The 22,926-nt window shown below is 41.2% G+C and overlaps 1 protein-coding gene across 2 annotated transcripts in view; it reads right to left on the bottom strand.

Annotated features, from left to right (window-relative positions):
* The window catches only part of klhdc8a (kelch domain containing 8A), a 96,354-nt gene that overhangs the window by 46,719 nt on the left and 26,709 nt on the right, over nt 1–22,926 (bottom strand). Inside the window, exons 1-2 of one of the 2 annotated variants that reach the window (XM_079683109.1) lie at nt 12,959–13,259; nt 8,883–8,944 (exon numbers count right to left, since the gene is read on the bottom strand). The exons of the other annotated variant lie outside the window; for it this stretch is intronic. The gene's annotated coding sequence lies outside the window, so the exon portion shown is untranslated. Of the gene's footprint in view, nt 1–8,882; nt 8,945–12,958; nt 13,260–22,926 lie in introns of those variants that run through there. 2 annotated transcript variants of the gene reach the window in all.

Raw genomic sequence — 22,926 nt, 5'->3', positions numbered from 1 at the left:
TCCAGGTCCTGTAATGAGGAAGCTGAGACGAAATAAGTTGTGGCTGATTGTTGGCTGGGGCTGTTGTGGAGCAGTTGGCGCTTCTCTTATCAGCTATAAAAGACAAAATAGCTCTGTTTCCACCAACACCCCCCCCCCCCCCCCCCCCCCCCCCCCCCCCTCTGGCTTGGTGTAGCTGTCCTTACGTGTATGCTGTAAAAGTGAGCACACTCTGTCACCGTAGCAACTCAAGTGTGTGTTATGTAAATGAGGAGAGAGCTGAGCGGTCGTTTCTTTCTCTGGGTTTCATGTAACATGGACACACTGACTATCTATCAGCCTGAGGACTTACATTGGGGTGCACACACTAAGTAACAAGGATGTGATGGAGGGAAAGATACACCTAATTCAAATGACATGCCAAGTTGAAGCTAAAGTGTCAGCATTGCTTACTAGATTCTTTACAAGGTGCATTTATAGTCAGCATGATAAGCTACGGCAAGCTGAACGTGTCAGATCCGACTTAAAACTTAAGGGCTGCTTTTGCTCGATGTTCAATCCCTTTATTTATTTTACTTTTAACGACAGACAATAACTGGAATTAATCAAACAGAGAAAAATGCAGATAAAGTTGCCCAACATGAAACATGTCAGTAAATGTCCCGCTCCCTTTCATTGGTCATAAAAACAGTGAGTAACTAAACTACTAAACGTCATCACGCCAAACATTAGCTGCCTTCAGCTTAGCGGCGGTGATGTGAAGTTATGCAACCATGGCTAATTAAGCAATGGCTCACGACAGGCCGTGGTATATCACAGCTAAGGGGCGTGGTCTCCCTTACATGTTTCCATCTTAAGCTTTGTTAGTTAGTTAGTTTCGTAACGGACGTAATGTAACAGTTGTAACGGTTGTAGCTTTGCTCAGACGCGGAGGGATACTGACTTGTTGTGAAAAGTAACTACAATCCTACCCGTGATATACGCTCATTATATCACGGCTAAGAACCAATCAGATTGCTTGATTTGACTTGTCCGTTTTATAAGTTCCTTTTTAGCCTAACGTAGAGAGAGATCCCTTGTGATCCCTGGTCTGCCTACAAAAATACTTCATTACAGAGAGTGAGAAGACGGCTAGGCCAAGGGAGGTACATCTTCTAATATCATTTCAACAAGTTTAATGCATGTTTCTATAGTTTGATGATGTCGAACATTACCCGTTTTATACCTAAAGATGAGCTCGTGTTTCTTGTTTCCTCTCAATATTTGCACAATCCCAACTGGCCATCTTAGTCTGCACACAAACACGGACTACATTCACTTTGTTTTTTTGGACTGGACCACAACAAAGAAGAGGCCAGCACTCCCAAAGTCTGTCGCTGAGTCACTGAGAGACTGCCTGTACAGCATGAGTAGTAAAGCTTTCAGTATTAGCTTCAAATAAGCCAAACCATTATAAGTGCTGGTGCATTAGTTTCCAGTTCTCCAGCTCCTGCACTTACTGGCATTTTGTGCTACTGTTTGGAGTGGCTTTCTAAAATAGTGCTGGGTGAAAGCCTTAGATGATCAATGACTTAAAGTCCAAGTTACACCACCTCTTTTACACTTCTTAAGTACTTTTTACCAAGAAATGGAACATGAACACAATCAGATTCAGTCCGTTTTGACACAGCTAGACTGTCGGATTCATCACATGAACATACATGTCATTTAGCTGATGCCTTTATCAAAAGCGACTCACAAAAAGTGTAATAAACCAAAAAGACACAAACAGAACAACAAGAAAAATGTAAATATGTTTGCTTCAAATCAGCCAAACCGCAGCTCCTACTCATTTTCTACTGTTAGCATTTAATGGCTAGGACCGTTAGCATTTGCTTTTTAAAATATGACTTGATGAAAGCCTTGTGATCATCTCTGACTCAAAGTCCAAGTTTTACCCACAATATATATAGACGACCACACTGATGGACAGACATCCTAATGAGATTAAATCTGAGGAGCAGCCGAGAAGCTATTCAGAAGACTCGGCTGCAATTTTCATGTTACAAGATCAGGAGCCATGGAGACAAGACGGAAATAGATGCAGGCGCTTAGGAATCAGTAAAAACATTATGAGAGCTGTGAAACACAAAGCTAGATGCAGCCTTAAACGTGACGTAACATGCTTTGTTACGCAAGAACAATGTATAGTGAGGATCCACTGTACTCTGTAGTGTGCCTGAAGCACAACCCCCCCCCCCCCCCCTTTCCCTTCCTCCATGGTTAAACTACTCGTATATTCAGGGCATAGTGGGTCTGCTGCCTTTCACTGTGTAGGAGCTGAATTAGTGTGAGCTGATGTACTGTGGCAGTGCTGTGAAGGCTTGAGTGGAGAAAAAAGAGCAAAGGAGGAAGGAAGAAGAAAGTGGAAAGAGTAAAGAGAGAGGAGGGGGAGTAACAGTGGGAGAAGTTAATGGATGGAGGATATTACAAGGAGGAGATAATGAGAGGGAGGGGCAGCTTAATAAGGAATAAAGAGACTGGGTAGCAATGCAAACGGGTTATGTGGAGCACAGGCTCGATTACAGAGGGGAATTAGGGACATCTTAATCCCTGTGGCCTTATAAGTAATTACTGTGTGATGGAGAATGGTGAGACCCTTCTACTGTCAGCAGAAATGGAAAGAACTACCACTGCAGTACAGTTATATGAGTGTGAGTGTGTGAGTGTGTGTGTTTCCCTTTTTAGATGTGTATAGTAGACTTTGGAGGGAACATTTGAGCAGGCTGAGGGCGTATGTTTCCCTTCACTTCTTCTATAGGTGTTGGTTCAGGGAGGGTTTTAAAATATCTGTGGAGAACATAGTGTGTTACCTCCTGTGTGTGTGTGTGTGTGTGTGTGTGTGTGTGTGTGTGTGTGTGTGTGTGTGTGTGTGTGTGTGTGTGTGTGTGTGTGTGTGTGTGTGTGTGTGTGTGTGTGTGTGTGTGTGTGTGTGTGTGTGTGTGTGTGTGTGTGTGTGTGTGTGTGTGTGTGTGTGTGTGTGGATCAGAGGCCAGCAGGAGGTCTGGACAGTGTTTTCAGCCCTGCTTTGATCTACCTGCGCTGCGGATACACCGTTATAACCTGGCTGCTTGCCGTTAGTCTGCTGCAGTATAAACACATTCACATTGTTATGTTGAGCAAGAGATAGACAGTGTGCGAAAAAGTACACGTCCCACCGTCCGGGACATGTTATTTACAATATCGGACAAGTAGATCTTTCAATTGACTTGTCCGGCGGACAAGTGACGTTTTTCGCCCTGATTTATTGACAAATTATTGATAAATTCAGTTTACAAAAGGCAGAACTCATTCACAAATTGTACGTGTCCGCCATTGTTCGTTTAGAAACGTTAGTTTCGGTTCTGCTTGTCGATTCCTAAGGAAATGCATCTTGCCGCTTTCTGAACAGTTAGGCGGGGCGGGGAGGGGCGGGAAGTGTAGCACAGTGGCAGAGTTGGGAAGCAAAACTTGGTTCCGAGTAGGAACAAATAACAATTGTCCGGTCCCGGGATTGATAAGAGTTGTGAGGACAGGAGGCGAGGCCGAGCCCCGCGGACCGCAGCTCTCTCTCTCTCTATGCTCCGTATCAGCTGATCGCTGCACGGTGCAGCTCAGCGTCTCTCTCTCTCTCTCTCTTTCTACACACAGCAGATCCGCTGCCCGTTTAACAGCCTCATCTTTTTCAAACTTTCTTATGTTCTTTCTCTAACACATAATGATGGTTATTAAGCGTTTTAGCTTCTGTGTTTTTAATATTGACCCTCATTTCCTTTATGAAGTGAAGCAGCCTCCCTGTGTCCTCGCGCTGTACTCACTTCCCCGGACCCCCAGACTCGGAGGAGCACAGGGATGTCAGTATTGTTTATGAAGCAGGGTATAGAAAGTACATTAATGAAATGAAAATACTATTTATTTACTTTTACAAACAGTGAGCAGCTGGGCAGCTGCAGCATGTGTATTGCAGGATATGTGTAAGCATGCAAGCATCTTTGAGTTGTAGAAAAGCGCTAGGCCTATAGGCTATAAATATAATGTATTATTATTATTATTATTATTAGGCCTATGTGTTGGACATGTGTGGTTGGACTCTGTCTCACAGGAAGGTTACAGCATGTGTGTTGCAGGACATGTGTTGGACACACAGACTGTGTGGTTGGACTCTGTCTCACAGGCAGGTTGCAGTGTAACATCAGAGGAGACTGGGCCAATTGTACATTCTCAAACTGCACCACTTAGAACTAACTAAACAATGCAAAGATTATTTTTATATAATTGTATTCAGTAACCGTAAGAAATTAAACAGTCTGAAGTGATTCGTAAATAGGAATACAGATTTGACTTAATGTTTTCATAAATATATTTTTCTCCCAGTTTGTCATGGGACTTATTTTTACCCTCTCAAAGAACTGGAATCGATAACCGAAAATGACTAGAATCGAAAAGCAGAACCGGAATCGTTAAAATCCAAACGATACCCAACCCTATGTGTGATGCAGTAAAATCTTACCGCTCACTTACGTTAGCGGTGTCGTAAAAACCGTGGGAAAATGTAAAATACGATGGCGAAGAAGAAGATTCCAGTGGCCCCAATTTGTGTCCATTCTGGACAAGTGAAAAATGTATTCGGACAAGTAAATTGCCTAACTCACTTGTCCATGGACAAGTACTCTCTAAAAACTTTTTCTCACACTGTAACCACAAGCATACTTTGTCCTGTACTCCAATAGCATATGAGAATACCTCAAACAAAGCCTGACAAGTGTATAGCCAGGTTTAGTGGAATGTCATCTGCATAGAAAAAGTCAAGAGTTTGTACAATGAAAGAGGAGAGGACTCTTTAAAGTAGAGACACAACATACTGATATACACCTGAACATCAGCAGGAGAGGACTCTTTAAAGTAGAGACACTACATACTGATATACACCTGAACATCAGCAGGAGAGGACTCTTTAAAGTAGAGACACTACATACTGATATACACCTGAACATCAGCAGGAGAGGACTCTTTAAAGTAGAGACACTGCATACTGATATACACCTGAACATCAGCAGGAGAGGACTCTTTAAAGTAGAGACACTACATACTGATATACACCTGAACATCAGCAGGAGAGAACTCTTTAAAGTAGAGACACTACATACTGATATACACCTGAACATCAGCAGGAGAGGACTCTTTAAAGTAGAGACACTACATACTGATATACACCTGAACATCAGCAGGAGAGGACTCTTTAAAGTAGAGACACTACATACTGATATACACCTGAACATCAGCAGGAGAGGACTCTTTAAAGTAGAGACACTACATACTGATATACACCTGAACATCAGCAGGAGAGGACTCTTTAAAGTAGAGACACTACGTACTGATATACACCTGAACATCAGCAGGAGAGGACTCTTTAAAGTAGAGACACTACGTACTGATATACACTTGAACATCAGCAGGAGAGGACTCTTTAAAGTAGAGACACTACAGACTGATATACACCTGAACGTTAGCAGGAGAGGACTCTTTAAAGTAGAGACACTACATACTGATATACACCTGAACATCAGCAGGAGAGGACTCTTTAAAGTAGAGACACTACGTACTGATATACACCTGAACATCAGCAGGAGAGGACTCTTTAAAGTAGAGACACTACATACTGATATACACCTGAACATCAGCAGGAGAGGACTCTTTAAAGTAGAGACACTACATACTGATATACACCTGAACATCAGCAGGAGAGGACTCTTTAAAGTAGAGACACTACATACTGATATACACCTGAACATCAGCAGGAGAGGACTCTTTAAAGTAGAGACACTACATACTGATATACACCTGAACATCAGCAGGAGAGGACTCTTTAAAGTAGAGACACTACATACTGATCAGACTCTTTAAAGTATCTACCCATACTGAGTCTCAATCTGATTAATTATTCTATTATATTAGATAGCACTGCTGAATACACTGAAACTGCATTAAGGTTAATATCATACTGTGTACAGCTTTGCTTGAAAATTGAATCGCTCTGCAACACCTAAAGGAAACAAGTGCCTGCATACACGCTGCTCCTTAATGATTTCTTTTTTACAAAGCCTCTCTGCAATCTTCTTGATTCTTTCAAAAGGGCCTCCAGTGTTTGTTGTTTCTCCTCAGCCTGAGTTACCTGAATAAACAGTATTTCCTTGAGGATGCATTTTCATTGTTTGCACATGTTTTGTGCGGATTACATTAATAAATTATTCCTATTGGCACAGGGATTTTGGTGCATTTGCAGTGGCATGGTTACTGTACAGTAATTGTCCTCGGTCCTCTTCCACTATCTGTGTGTCCTTGGAGCAGAGTCAGGGCCCCGCCCTCTGTGAAACATCGCGCCATAGAGGACAGCAAAACACAAGAGACTCTAGCACTGAGCTGAAAGGAACAAGTGCCCATAAATAATGTAAATAACATTAAAAAAGAGTCTAATTTTGCATTTTTGCTGACGTTTATGGTGTGTTTCAGCGGGGCTTTGGTGTTTGGAGGCCGCTGCAGTCGTTGCGTTGTTGTACATGTTGTAAAAACACCAGTGATGTTTTCCATGAGGCTAGTGGTTAATTTTCCAGTACGACAAATCCCGTAACATAGTATTATTTCATAGTTTAGCGAGTAGTGTCTTAATTCACAGCTTTGATATAAAGCAGAAACAACTTTTCTACTTATATAAGCACAGGGGCACATTGCTCAGAAAGTACGGCAGAAACTAGTGCAAGTCACTGTTCTGTACTGAAAATATATGATATAAAGAATGTGCCACCGGTCGTCAATCAAAGAGTGACTTTGGAGAGCTACTGCCAATGCCAGAATTTGAAAGTGTCACTCACCTTGTCAAAAAGGAGATGGCCCGTCATCCCACCAGCACTGACTGACAGCACTCCCAACTTTGACAGGAAGGAGATCCAGTTTGTTAGAGTTATGAGCAGGCTAACGTCACCCTGAGGCCGCCATCGAACCCCAGCGGTTTGACATAACGTTTAAAACTATGCTGGGCAATTGACCGAAATGGTATGAATAAGTGTGTGTGGAATATATTACTCTAACTTCCAGGTTCATATCAGTATTTAGTGTCTCTACTGGGACATGTCTCCATGCTTTAATGTTCTCTTTATTTTCCTCATACTGCCTGTGCTGCAGCACCTCTTTTCACCCTCTGTCTGAAACCAGAGCCCAGTCTGCTCTGATTGGTTAGCTGGCCGGCTCTGATGGGATTGGTCAACCGCTTAGAGATGTCCCGCCCCTTAGCCTATCACGTACAATGTATTGGAGCGCTGGCAAATTGAAGGGCCAGTATCGGAAGTAAACAAAGGGGTCGTTTCAGGTGAGAGAGAAACTCCATCTTTAGTAGCAGTAGTATTCGTTTATTTGTCCCCGAGGGGAAAATGGGTTGCAGCACAAGGCATTTAAAAAGATAAACATACGTCACTGACGACAACATAGACACAGATTAAAAAGAACAGACATAAAAAAACCAGATATCGGCAGACATGACAATTTGAGAGAGGGGGGAGGGGGGGCAGTGCCAGACCAGCTGGGTAAACAGTGCGTCCTAGCCATCATTGATTCAGGAGTTTGTTGGCTTGTGGGACGAAAGACAGCCTAGGTCTGTTCTTTTTAAACAGAGGGGCACGATATCTCCGCCCGGATGGCAACAGTTCAAAATAAGAGGTGCCTCAGGTCACTCACAATACTGTGTGCCATTTTTAAAACTCTGTCCTTGTATAAGCTTTCTAGACTAGAACATTAGATTCCTGACACTTTACTGGACAATGTTACGGCTCTCCTGACTGGCTTTGTCTGTGCCTCAGTGGCGTTGCCGAACCAGCATAGGATGCCGAAGGAGAGCACACTTTCAATAAAAGCAAGATAAAACATCTTAACCATTCTGTACCAATCATTTACGTAAAAAGAACATTCTTTGTTGAGACTTAGCATTTACTTTCTCAGACCAAACTCTGAGCTTGTGGTCAAGCAAGACACCAAGATACTTGTACTCAGTGACTCATTGTATCAGGGTTCATACACTTTTTCACCAATGATTTCCATTACCAAAACAATTACTCTTTCTCAGCGGTACCACTGAGACATTTGTATTTTAACATGGTAAGCTGGAAAAGAAGGTCTGCATATGAAATGTGTTGTTCCTATCTAAAACAAATCAAATAGTTGGCTTACTAGCTCCTACAGACTAAAGCCACTGTAGACTAGAGGGCGTGAATGTAAACATCTCTCACCAGCAAAATACCTCGTCCGTTAAATGCCATTTTACGCTTCATTTATATACGATACAGTATTTATTATCGTTATAGTATTACTATTTCGGCGATTAAATTAAATATAAATTATATTGGATGCAACTTTAGTTACATTTCCATGACTTTTCCAAAACTTTGGGAAAAATATTGTTTTCCATAACTTTTCCAGGACCTGGAATTTGCATTTTGAATTTCAAGGTTTTTAATGACCGCAGGGACCCTGTTGTATTGGCGCCCTATCTAAAAGAGTTGGGGGATGGTGCTATTCTAAAATCGATTTCCATCTCCTTTGTTTTTGAGGTATTTAGAAGCAGGTTTGACTTCTCACACCAGTTAATAAAGAAATCAAGGACAGGCCCATGCTCCTCTTCCTCATCGAATAGGAGGCTGACCAGGGCCGTATCACCTGCATACTTAATAAAGTGCCTGGAGGGAACACAGGGAACTCTACAGGAAAGGGAAACCCGCAAAAAGAACAATAGGGCCTCTTTAAAACGTGAAAAGATGAGAAAATGAAGTACAAAGTGAGGTGGGGGAGGGGGAAAGGAAAGCATGGGGGGAGGAGGTGAGGCTCTGACACTACTGTACCTTCAGGTGTGAGTCCCTGGCAGGAAACCGTGGAGGACGTCTCAGCAATGCCCTTCAGTTTCCTGTGAAGTGAAGAAGATGACACCATGAACTCAACACCACATACACCTCACACTGCATGACACATCTACAGGATGTTCATCTCATCGATCTCCAAATAGAAGCAGGCAGGTGTTTGAATCAAACAGAATATATGGGGCGAAGCCTGCGAGCTAGTTCAGGCAGTCAGCTCGAGCACCAATGATACATTAACACGTGACGCACCTCGTCTCTCTGACAACCAACCAAACACATTCTCCTAAACATGCCGCTCTATTTAAGTCTTCCTGCCTCTGCCTTGCTATGCTGCTGCTGCCACTGCTGTGCTCACTTGCTATTGCTACGTTCATGTTCCTGCTGCTGTGTTTCCTGTTGCTGCTGCTCGCCTGCCCCACCACCACCCCAGCTTCCACCCCGGCTTCCACCCCGGCTCCACCCCAGCTTCCACCCCAGCCTCCACCCCGGCTTCCACCCCAGCTTCCACCTGAAGGCTCGGGGATAGTTATCTAATCATCACTCAATGTTCTTTGTAAATCTGTGGAGTGATGAGGCCCGAGCCTAGACGCCAAACTCAAACTATATGCTGCTTATAATAAACATATTAAGAAACACGTGAGTTGTCTGACTGAAGTGATAATATGATCGTGTTCTACCTCCCTAAAGAGTCAGTGGCAGGAGAATGTGATTATGAAAGAAGTTGATCAATCGATGTGGGTCTAAATGAAGCGTTGATTGTCTGATTTTATAAACAATTGCTTCGTTTCTTCAATAAATGATGACATGACAAATTGGGTAAGAATAACAGCCTGTTGATAATTCAATGTTAAACGACTGTTTAATAAAGCTTCCTGCCAGAAGAATTTGCCCCAGTACAGTGTGATGCATGTTCAACTCTCAACAGGAACTAGAAGCAAGCCAGATGGCTCACTCCTTTGCCACATCTATCAGTTCCTGGAAAATTATTATTCATGGTCGCATATCTCCCACTCTCTCTCTATCAATTCCCGTGTGTGGATTGCTTCAATGGGGGGAATACATTTAGTGCCAAAAGTTATTTTTACTCCAACAAAAAGAGTTGTGTTCTGTCTGTCTGACGTCTATCGATGACGTACTGCTCTCTGTTTCAGAACCAAGGACAGCGCCAAATCAACACATTAACACAACCAGCGTCAACCAATGAGCAAAAACAGAGAAAGGGACATGACAGTCAGTGATAGGAATAGTTGACCCTCCATTTGATTATGTAATTACTTAGTCTAAGGCTACATCACGACCTTTCCAGCCTCAATAGCAGACCCAGCGGCAGTGGCTCTGTCAGTAGGGGCTTGGACTGGGAGCTGTAGGGTCGCCGGTTCAAGTCCCCGACCAGACCTAAAATATGGAGTGTGGACTGTTACTTGGAGAGGTCCCAGTTCATCTCCTGCCCTGCCGTGGTGTCCTTGAGCAAGGCACCGGACACCCCCCTTCCCCCCTCACTCCCATTGCTCCCCTGGCGCTGTACAATAGCTGCCCACTGCTCCTAGTACTAGACTCCTGGTACTAGGATTGGTTAAAGCAGAGAACACGTTTCACTGTGTGTGCTGTGTGCTCTGCATGCGTGACCATTAAAGAGGGTTTCATCCCTCCCAATTATATTCTATTATTAGTGGCTAGCAAATTAAAGAGGCCCAATTAAGCTCTTTGGGTTTTCCATTCCATTTCCTATTGTGTGTTCTATAGGTTTTAGTGCATGTAAATGGTCTGCAAAAACTAAAATCCCTGTGTTCCCTCCAGAAGGATTTTCTCCCCCCCCCCGTGCCTGAAACTCCTCCATTAGATTCCTTTGTTTACTTCATGAACATACAGTAGTGACATCACTATGGAGCACTCGCACTCCTATTGGCTAGCGCTCCAACACATTGTACGTGATAGGCTAAGAGGCGGGACATCTCTAAGCAGTTGACCAATCACAACAGAGCCGGCCATCTAACCAATCAGAGCAGACAAGAGTCTCCTAGTGGCCGAAATGGAGTCATGTCTTTAAAATATAACATTGCACTTGCTCAGATTCTATACTTAATTATTCTTAATAATAACTTCAACAAATATTACTGACAGAGTTGTAGATTTGAAACATTGGATTAAATTCAGGAACATCGTGGTACATGTTTATTTTTCCGGATGGGAAAGCTCTACTGCCTTTCTGGCCAAACACAAGTTGACTTTCGAACTTTGGAGCAAAGCACGACAGTAGAGGAGAGCCTAAATCTCCCTCGGGAGAAAGGAAGGCAAAGAAATGTCATTCTTCTTCCTGTATGTGCTCAGCCTGAACCCTGACAGACTGAAGCTGACAAGTGTGGTGAATATTGAGTAAGTGACCTTTCAGATAAAGGACTGGATGGTCTTTATATTCACTGTCATCTATGTCAGGAGGGCTGTAACAATAGATCCATCATCATCAATCATCATTTCATGGGCTGGGGATGGAGCAGAAAAGCCTTCTGCACAATGACCGATGATGCTAACAGGCCAATAAAACTCCAACATGAACTTTAACAGGTAGGCATAAACAATAATGCAAAGTAATACAACAGCCCTGCAGTAAATCAAGAGTAAGTAGACATTATAATGTTCATTTTGTACATGACTTTTTAATAAAAAGGTTTATTCCACTTTACGGGGGGGCTGATATTTGTGGTGCTGTCCATCCTTTTTATAAAAATGAAAGCAAACTGAACATTAGAAACTTCCAAGAAGGTAGTAATTCTGAAGGACTTCAGTATTAGACTGCATGCATTTTACATAGGTGTACATAATAAATGAAAAACTGAGTGTTGCGATATTGTATGATAGAGTAACAGTAGCCTTAAAGCACTTTTATTTATTCCCTCGTTATCAACACTTTGTGGTTTTATAAAGTAGTTTAAAGTGAAAATACTCAGGTAAAGTACAAGTACCTCCAGTAGTATTTGAGTAAATGTACTTCATGACTATCCACCACTGGTATTGAGACAGAATCAAAGTGTCACCTTCCTCTAAAATAGTTGTAATATAAGACTGAAATTACCTAATGGCACCGCTAGCTTACCTGTATGTTTGTCTCAACAACCAGCCAAGGTTTACAGGAAAACCGAAACTTTCTCAAGATGTATTTTAGCCAAATGTAGCAAAAATACTGCTAGCACTACTTTCCAAGTGAGCCAGGAGTCATGTCAAACTGCTCAACCGTTTCACCTCCAGAGGTGGAAGAAGTACTCAGATCTTGTACTAAAGTAAACATAGAAATACCACAGTCCAGAAATACTTTGTGACTAGTAAAAGTCCTGCACTGCAAATGTTACTCAAGTAAAAGTAGAAAAGTGTTCTCATCAAAATATAGTTAAAGTAGCGACAGTAAAAGTAGTCATTATGCAGATTGGTCCATTTCAGAATAATATATATGATATGTTTTATAATGATTGATCATGAAAGTGTTCTCAAAGCTGGTAAAGGTGCAGCTAGTTTGAATGACTTTGTATACTGCAGGGTAGCTTGTGAATTTACTCCAGGTGGAACTAAAGTCTGATTCAACACTTGATTATATTTCACATCATTCATCCACATCTGTGAAGTAACTAAAGGTATGCAATACATTTAGTGGAGTAAAAGTACACCATGTACCTCTGAATTGTAGTGGAGTAGAAGTACAAAGTAGCATAAAATGTAAATACTCAAGTAAAGTAGCCTACAAGTATCTCAAAATGGCACTTGAGTGAATGTACGTAGTTACTATCCAACACTGGTAACTAGACAATAACAAAGTGTCTCCTTCTAGAACAGAACTGCCTGCAATAACCTCATGGCACCACTAGCTTAATGGTATGTTTGTCTCAAGTTTACAGTAGTGAAACGATCTCTTTCTCGATATTTCCACATAGCCAAATGTAACGAGTAACGAAATACTGCCAGCTAAAGTACTAGCATTACTTTCCAACTGATCCAGGAGTCATGTCAAACCTCTGAAGTGCCTCACCTCTCAGGAAGCATGCATTCATTTCCCCCCCTTTCGAGCTACTTACTTTCCCCGTTTCGCTCGCCTCTCTCTCGGTCACCGCTTCTCCTCTCCACTCGTCTCCCTGGAAGAGAGGGATCCAGGCGGGCTGGAGGAAGATTAGAAGCCGAGGAACACAGCAGAGGAAGCGGGTAAAAACACGACAGAGCTCCGCTCACCGAGCCTCATATATCGCCATTATGTGGGTCAGGGATGAAGTATTCATCTCCGGCTTTCATCAAGTTAAAGTCAGCCCTGCGATGATGGTGCGATCCAGGAGGAGAGATGCAGAGTGCCAGTGTGTTGTGATGATAACCTATATTTGGAAAAAGCCCACACTGACACTATTTCATGTAGTTGAAATGAAAGAGATAGTGGGCGTTCACTGGTCTCTCAGTTGATTTGAGTTATCTGTGTAAATATTTGATGGATTACATTTAAAAAGAGAAAAGTAGGAATTGGGGATAATGCGGAAAGCTCTCTTTTTAGATCATCTTTGACTTTAATTGTCATTGCTAGATAATCAGAATCGGATTTGTTGTATGGAGGTGCACACATAAGGACAACATAAGGATATAAGTAGCAAGAGAATATCAAACATAACGATTCTAAAAAAAAATTGGGAAAGAAAATATTTTTTAAAATGACACATAATTATACCAAATGTACATATAAAGAAAAACTAAAAATTGTCTGCATACTATTGTGCTGCCATAAGCCAAATATACATTTCATCTGATACATACATAAGTGATGTCTTCATCCTAAAACTATATATTTTTGAATAATTATTTTGACTTTGAACTGTATTCAACTTCTCTCACATATGTTTGGTGATGATCCAGGTCAAGGGTTGGGTCTAGTACTAAAACACTAGGAAATTAAGGATTATAATTGCATTTAACATAAATAAAATGGGTCGTATCTATATGATTTACACAGTGTGTGTCTGATCAATGTCACCTTGAGGAGTCATAACACACTACAGGAAAGGGCAACCCCAAAAAGCACAATAGGGCCCCTTTATATATCTAACATCTATGGACGTAATGTTTTTATATCCTACTAAGTGTCCTGGCTGTTATACTGTGATTGCTATTCTGTCTTGACTTTCTTAACAACGATGCTTCATAGCAGTAAAGTACAGAATGTTGATGAGTCTGATTGTAGGCACAGTCACTTTTATACTTACACATTTCTATTATTTCCTTTAAAAAAGTATTCACATCTCTCTTTATTGACATTATAAGGAGTGTGATAATTATTGGGAATAACATATATTAATTCTGAATGACACGGATGAACTGTTAGATGAATGAGAGAATGGGGTTGATAATTAAAGTCTTTATTGAAAAGTGAATTTACAAAATTGTTATTAAATGCCCAAACAAAAAACATTTCATAAACATTTTTTAAAAAGTAAGCCACACGAGACCACATTACTCTGTTAGAAAAAGACAAAATGCAGTGACCAAAAAGTTGTTAAGTTTAAAGGCACAATGAGTGGGAAAAGAGTTCATTATGACCCCATTATGACCCGGGAGAGAAATGTGTGGCTGTGTCTGTTTGTGCAGATAAACTCTTGCATGAATTTTCTCTTTTCATTTGGACGTTTCTAGGTTTCAAAGTTAGCGTAGTGACAAAGGACCAAATCATAGACGCCAAGATTAAGCTACGAAAATGGCAGACATTTTTCAAAAACAAAAATGCAAGACTCACCAAGCTCTTTGTGTGATTCTGAGGTTTGCTTTAACCCACTGGCAAGCTTATTGGGTCTTTGACTATTTATATACATTAAGTATGTCACACAATTTGACCAAGAGCCTTCATACCCTCAATTTGCACCCGACACTGTACTCTGTAATTACCGCTCTCGGCCTCTGTAAGGCAGTAATGGCCACAACCATCTCCATCCTACCATCTCCAGAATCTACACCGTGTCAATTAGGCTGCTTGATTTTCTCTGATAGACACAGCTTTTATGTTACTGTCACTGCCTCTGAAAAAACAAAGCCCCTTGAACTTGTTCTCAGCCTGGGTACATTTTCAGCCCCCCTGCTGCTGCTATTTTTTTTTTAAAGGCAGACAGAGGGACTGTGGCCCAGAAATCCTGCTCCGAAGTTGAGTACCAACTCGCTGTCAGCACTGCTGTCGGATCTCCTGGGACGTAGCCTGATTACAGCACCATCATTCTCTCTCTTTTAGTTCTGGACACACACACACACACACACACACACACACACACACACACACATCATGCTCCCGATGCACATCTGCACTTCACAGCTCATTGAATATGCCTCTTCAACTGCATTATTATTTTCTAACAACCTTGAATGTGTGTGTTCAGGCTCTCTGTAGTAACTGTGGAGATGTTGTTGCTGATGGCAGCTGGCCACTCACATAATTGGCTTGTCGACATGTCACTCTCTGTCTCTTAAGTTTCCATTGGAGCGGGTCTGGGGAAAAAAGGAATCAGCTGCCACATTTATTATTCAGCTGATACTCAAACTGTCGACAGCCAGCAGTTTTACTTGGCAAAACTTACAGCTTATAGCACTTGGCACTGGCATTATGATTACTAGTAACATTTACTCCAGGTTTGTTTATACCAGGTTATAACAGGAGCGGTAATTGGGATTGTGCAAACCAATCCTCACTTAGAGGATATTCTCTTACCTGTTAAATAATGAGCCCCATCTGTCACTGGGACTAGCTCCACTGCTGTCATTTCAGCAGAAACTATTGTATGACAGCAGAATTGTCTACACAAGCATTTCCAGATGCATTTCTAGGGTTTCTCTGTTTCTGGATCCAACCTGTTCTGGTGTAACAACTGGTGGGTTTGGCTGAATGCTTCAGTGGGTGTTTGGAGAAGCGGCAGATGTTGGAAATTGGAAGATACATTTAGCTTTTTTCCCTGAAATAAATGCCTTATTTCATTCTAATTTAAAACTATCTGAAAACAGCCCTGTCTCCTAAAATTAGGTTCTTAAAATGAAGTCAATGTATTTCCTCGTGTTTTAATGTAACACAAATATTTGTATAATCGGCTTGTGGTCGTCTGCATAGGAAGGACGTTTGGGTTGGGTGATGTATAAACATACAGTCCTTATGTGTTTAAATTAATTTACAAAACTACAAAATAGAAGTGTAACCAGATGTTTCAAAACGTACGTCATGCTGTATATAGGGTGACGACTACTAGCTAAGACTATAGATCGTTATCACTGTTAGTAACAAGGCGAAGGTTATGTCTCTGATTGCACGAAAGTCAGACTCTCTGACTTGCTGCTTCCTGCATTTGCACTAAACATGGAGATGGACCTAAGTGGTCCATTATGGATGTCATTTCTGTGGATATTCTGTGTGTTCTGCTCTACTCTTACTCACATGATTCAATTAAGGGCTTAATGCTAATTCGCTGAGCGGTATGAGACTGCATTATTAAATGTTTTTACTGATTTTAATCCCCTGCACCATGTGTAAGAGACCTCTGTGGATAATCTAGCTCTGCAGTAAGAACCTCAGGAATGATGAAAAAGGAAGTAATCCTAACCAGGAGAACCTGACAAGGGACTACAAAGGAAATAGTGTCTCAGAGACATCCTGACTTCTAATTAAACACTCACTGTGCAGGTTTAAATACACATGGAGTATGTTTGAGAAATTAAATCAAGGACGACATTGATGTCAATGTTGGTGAGCAGCAACAACTCCCTTGATGCCTCCCTTGTTATTGTTTTGATTGAGAGACCTCTAGTGGCAGAATGTGACATTCTGGGGATTTAATGAAGAGACATAACATTGCTTTTTATTATCTCATTAAACGTGTGTTTCCCAAAGTGCCTTAATATTCCTTTAGAGGTTTTCTAAAACCAATGAAATTACATTTAAGAACACCTTCTTCCAACTCTGTCAAAAGATTGTATTTTGCCCTTTACAGTTTCAAAAGGACAATGTTCCTTTGCAAAAAGCAAACGTCACTAGGAAATGGTTTAAAACACGTTTTAAAATATGATGTAGTGTCTGAACCCGTGAGGCTGTTATAGCAGTAGATGTATGCCAATGATTTGTAACGAGTTGCTAAACCATCACAGTTAGATGTGTTTGGAAAATAAAACCCTGCTTTGGTTGCAGTATAGTAATATCAAGAAGGACTACAGTGAGAACTACTTTGAGGCTTCTTAATGTTTCACTGTTACAACAGAAGCACACACTATACAATGGGTCTCTGCGTGCAACATTCAAACACTGATTAAAGTGCACATATCACTGAGACCAGCGACCAGTAAAGGTTGTAGCGAGCTGAGGAATACCATGAGCTCTAGACAATACAAAGACTGCAGTGAAGGAAAAAAGGCAGATAACTATTTCCCCGTGCACAGAACAGAGGAAGCCCCAGGCAGAGCTTCACTTCTGGGCCTGTCTCGCTAACCGCCTGTCTTCATCCACTTTGATCACGTAGGCGAGCTGAGGAAATTCAGAAGAGCTCGACTTCAATCGTCCAGCGGAGCTCCGTATGTGAAGAGACTCTGTGTAGCGTAGCAGTCGTGTGCTGGGAGACTGTTGTATGGTAATTTGTGACGGAGGTGGGGAAGTGAGGGAGGTTTGATTTTCAAAGGAACACTTTGAAGTTTTTTCCAGAAGTGTACATGGATGCATAGCGAGATTAGAATATACAGGAGTAATTGTTCTGTCCCTGGCAGAGATGAAGCTGTGAATAAATCCTTCACTTACTGTATGACCTTCACGTTTGAGTCAAACTGCTTTTGTTCCAATCTGACTTGAGAAAGTAATTTGACAGTTTCCCTGTGAGGACTGACAGACATGGCGGGCTGATATCAGCCACCTGGGTATCCTACTGTACACCAATTTCAGATATCACACGTACATATTTCAGATGTTCTGACAAAGCTCTTCCAGTTATCAGATACACACCCTTTCTCAACCTGGGGAAGGTCCTAAACACTTTGAGTCGTCCAATTACGTCGGAAGACAGAAGAGTTTATAGCTGTTTCTTACAGCTACTCCCCAGGGTACAGTAAAAAGCCTGATAATTGTTCAAATGGGGGATAAGTGCGCACAGAGTTTTGGACAGTTTTGCCACAAATGTGTTTATTCCATTTAATTGTACTGGATATGTCAAGATAACTTTGCAAACTTCAATGTGAAATGTTGGAAAGGTTATGTTACTCTTTTTCCATCGGCTAATAATGCTTACAGACGTTCCATTAAGTTACGATTTGATGCATTCAAGCAGTAGATAGTGAAGACTAGTTTTGGGTGAAGGTAAACTATAACGTCTCTCTTGATGTTTTCAAATACAATCTTGAACTTTGAAAGATTCTGGAAAGTTACGGTACTCTTCTTCCACAGCACTCAAGACTAACGGGACCAGTTGTTTAAAGGATGATACAATATGTGTTTGAAATGTATGGAAAACTTTTCTATTGTCTCCCTGATAATGCTATTTTGTGAACAAAGCTGTTTTGAAATGTTGTCAGGAAGAGAACCAGTTAAAGGTAGGGTATGTAAGAATGGAGAAACCAGCTCGATTGCGCTAGAATTTGAAAATACACAGCCGAAAAAAATCTGCCCCCTCCTTCAGACTTCCTTACAGAGCCCCTCCTCCGACACACACGAACGTGCACATGACCAATGAGGGCACGAGATAAGTTTGTGCACAGATGGAAGGCTGACAGGCAGGTAGGCCATCCAGTTACTTTAGCCGGGCCGGCTCAGATGATTGGTCGTGCTTTTTACAGCGCCACGGCTTCCACAGATGGAATTTTTTTATGAATTTATTGTCAAAGCATTTAATGTATTCCTATTGCTATCGGGATGTTAAGAGCATTCCATGGAATATAACAAAAAGTGTATCTGAAATTAATTACCTACCTCACCTTTAACGGTAGCTGTTAGCCTGTAAGCAGCAAAATCCAAGTCAGCTAATGCTAACGGAGGTTCGGTTAACATACACAATTACGTTGTCTTAGCTGTAGTTAGTAAAATTAGTATTGGGTGCAGAAGAACACTGTTACGTTCCCTATTGGGCTAGGGGAGCCAAAGGGGAAATAACACGACCAGAGTGGTATTGGTAATAAGTGGTTTTATTACACCAAGAGAGAACTTCAAAAGGAAGTTTATAAGAACGAAACAAAACCTCACTCTAAAAGTGGTACAACTAACACAAAGAATCTATACAAAAACACAGCTAAACTAAAGGCAACAGTCACAAATCCTAACTATACTCTAAACACTAACTAAACTACTCTACACTCTAACTAACCTACTATAGACACTACTAATCACACAAGTTTTAACCCCAGAACAAAGAGCAAGTAGCGAGAGGCATCTGTCCACCTACAGAGCCTCCAGAATGATGATTGTCCCCAAGCTTTGTAATAATCTCCAGCAGGTGTGCGCCGGCTGTGCGCTGCGATTGGAGTGCATCGGGCTCGGCGTGCTCCAATCGCAATCTTCAGGGGCGGACCAGGAGATGGGAGCCAATGCCGGGAGGGCAACCGCACAGCTCATTTACATTGAACACACACAGCTGAAAACACTCTGACGACCAGGAAGGCAGCAGCCGTAACAAACACTATAAGTTAAGCTTGTAAGCAGCACAGTCCTGCTTCACTAAATAACGGAAAGTTAATAAGCTAAGCTAAAAGCTAGTGCTAACGAAGTTTGGAAGTTACAGCTAAGTTACAACATGATGCATTTAAGGTCAGTCATAACGTTTTCATGATATGTATAAATATTATCTTGGACATTAAATGAATAAAGTGTTGGATGACATGTTTTAACATAAATATAGATAAAAGAGAGGATAATTATGACCTGTTTAACTTCCTGACATTAAACCAGTATGCAAAAAAAAGCGAGTTTAAGTTCAAGGACATTTGATCTATTGTTTTATTTTTATTTTTTTACTGTGGTATCCATCTTGTATCATTTACTACCTTTCTGGAATAATGCCAACCCGAAATTGTGAACAGAAAAAATGATATAATTGTGTATTCCTAGAAAAATGTTGAAACTTGGCTTATTTATCACCTTTGCTAACGGCTGCATAAAGAGAAGGAATAAATTGTCGGTTTAGAAAGGCAGAAAATGTTTGAGATGTTGTCAAAGCTTCATGCTTCATGCTCTCATCTGACTCTACATAGATTTATAACTAAACATGATTTAGGTCCCCGGCTAATGCTCAATTTGTGCTCGTATTTCAAATGTGTGCCTGATGTGAGCTTGAAGCCTCTAGTAAATATGCTTAAACATTTAACAGTATTTCCGATTGATAAATAGAAGATCAGGATTTGCTTGTAATATGTTGGCAGTACTTCACATACATTTTATAGAAGACCGTTAAAGAAAATAAATGAATAAAAACTCCTTTCCATTTAAATGAAAACCAGATGCAGCACTTATTTGGCTTTAGGTTTGAATTTGTTTGGTGTTGTTCTTCACTACTTGCTATTAACAAAACCTTCTTTACAGTGAGTATTTAGCTAGGTAGTTATACCCTCATGCCACGTAGATTGTCGTTATTCATGCATCTTGTGTTTCGTACAGTGTCAATCAGAAGCAGCCTCATCAACCACACGTATGTTCACAGCGTGCCGAAACAATCATGACTTCCTGGAAGTGTCCAAGATACTTCATCACACATCCTAATCAACCCTGAAGCCATCTGTGAGTGCTTTCCAGTCCAATTATGGGGAAATACTGCATCTTAAAGAGGTGCTCCAACAGTGAAGAGCATCCCATTACTACTGACTGAGATGCTATCAAATTCACCTCGCACGTCCAATTTACATTTCTGATCTGATCTGTTGGCTATAATCTCTTCTCTGCCATCGAGAGGTGAAGTTTAGGAGTAAAAAGCATCTAAAGGCTGAATATCAGTGAGTGTTTTGAAAGCTGGATCTATTTTCAGTATTTTTGAATAAATAACAGTTTTTAGATTAACAAAAAAACCTGATTTGAAATAAAAGGGTTGTAGTATGTAGAAGTAACCCTGTATTTAGTTGTCAGCTGGGGTATCAAGCTAGTTATCTCACAATCTACATACAACATACATTAGAGCAGAGTTTAATCCATTCCAGTGCATGTTCTCTTTTGCTTTTGGTTTTCAAAAGGTTTTGAACATACGATACGCTAAGATATACTTTATTGTCCCCGTAAGAAAATGTGTTCTGGAGTATCTGGAAGTATACTTTAGCTCAGGGGTTCCCAAAGTGGGGGTCGCGAGATGATTATTAAAAAAAATGAAAAAAAAAAAAAAAAAAATGGATTACATTTTTTTATAATTTTTTATTTTATTTATTATTAATAATAACGTGTTTCTCAAACTTTTTCTTTTTTTTCTGATATTAATTCACTAGCAAAAACGGGATTTGATTGGATGACGCTTCCACCTCAGCTTCAAAAGTTGAACATTGCTCAACTTTTGAATCCTGAAAATCCTGGAAATCTTCGCTTTGCTTCCCCACAATGCAGTTCGGCGAAAAGCGAGGCAAAGTGACGTAACCATTCAAAGTCAATGGGCAGAGAAGCGTTGGAAGATTTTTTTAACGCTGCTGTGTAGACGGGCCGTAATCCTCAAGATGATGAGCAGAATCTATCATGGGATTCTGGGCCTACTTCCCTCCGTTCCTTACCTCCTTGTTTCCTCATTCCCTCTCTTTGTCATCACATCCTTCCTGATCTTCCTACCCAGAATGCTCCTCCATTTTCATTGGAGAGCGTCTGGGATGAGCTTCAGCTTGTTAAGGGTTGGGGCTAATCACCGAAACAAGTAAACAAGTGGAGAGGTGAGGAGTGCAATCAATAATGGTGCTGTGGTTGATTGGTGTGTAAGTAGTGAGCACATGCACAAACACACAAACACACACGCGGGGTCATGGAGGTCAATCGGAACAAGACAGTGAGGAGGTGGGATCAGTGTTAAACGCTGCTTGCTTGACATTGACAAATGAACAGGAATTTCTCAAAGTAGGTCTGCTCTCCCTGTGACCTCAATTCCTAATTTCCTCTGTCAACACACACACACACACACACACACACACACACACACACACACACACACACACACACACACACACACACCACACAGAAACATTATGCATGAACACGTACCTGAGTGTCAACAAATAGACACAAGCACGTTTGTTATGGTAGCGTGTGACGGCAGCAGATCAATAGCTTGGGGCTTTGCTTGGGAACCAAATGGTGATTCTAATATCACAGGTTTAAGTCACGAACTGACCGAAAACATAATGTGTACCTTGTGTGGTGTCATGATGTGTATTAATGTTTCCTGTTATAATTGCAACGTTTTCAACCCGTGTTATGTCTGTTTTTATGTCCCATGTTTGTGTTTTCCCGCCTGAGTGATTGTCTGCCCCGCCCTGATTCTGTTCACCTTTTGTTTTAGCTTGCCCTCTCCGTCTGTATCATGTCCATGTGATTAGTTCTACTTGTATTTAAGTTATTGACTTCTAAGTCTTTGTTAGATCCTTGTATGTCGTTTCCTGGAAAGTTCTGTCCGTTTTTTCCATGTCTCGCCTGCCCCGGATTCCTGAAATAGAAGTTGTTTTTTTGGTTAAGTCTTCCTGTGAAGTGTTTCCGTGTCCTGCATTTGGGAGCTAGCTGCTTTGGTTTCTGTGACATGTTGACAGGTACCAGAAGAGGTGCAAGTTAACCTTTTGGGCACTGCTGAGATGTCCTTGTGCAAGGCACCAAACCCCATACTTTTACATTTTGAAACCCAGATTAGGTTACTGATAACACATTTGTACAGGTAAGTCATTTTAACGGATTGAATTAAGCCCTAGTACTCACACACATGCACACACACACATCAGGGAGTACAGCTGGTGCATCTCGACTGCTTTACTCGATCAGTTAATGACACTTATTTTCCAGAATGAGCCTCCACATGGCTTTCGTTGCCACTCCATCAGCCTCTGATTAAAAGATGAGAGTTAA

This window comes from Notothenia rossii (genome assembly GCF_949606895.1).
Source record: "Notothenia rossii genome assembly, chromosome: 5".
In the NCBI taxonomy this organism is placed as follows: domain Eukaryota; kingdom Metazoa; phylum Chordata; class Actinopteri; order Perciformes; family Nototheniidae; genus Notothenia; species Notothenia rossii.
This window is presented reverse-complemented; position numbering and strand designations above follow the sequence as displayed.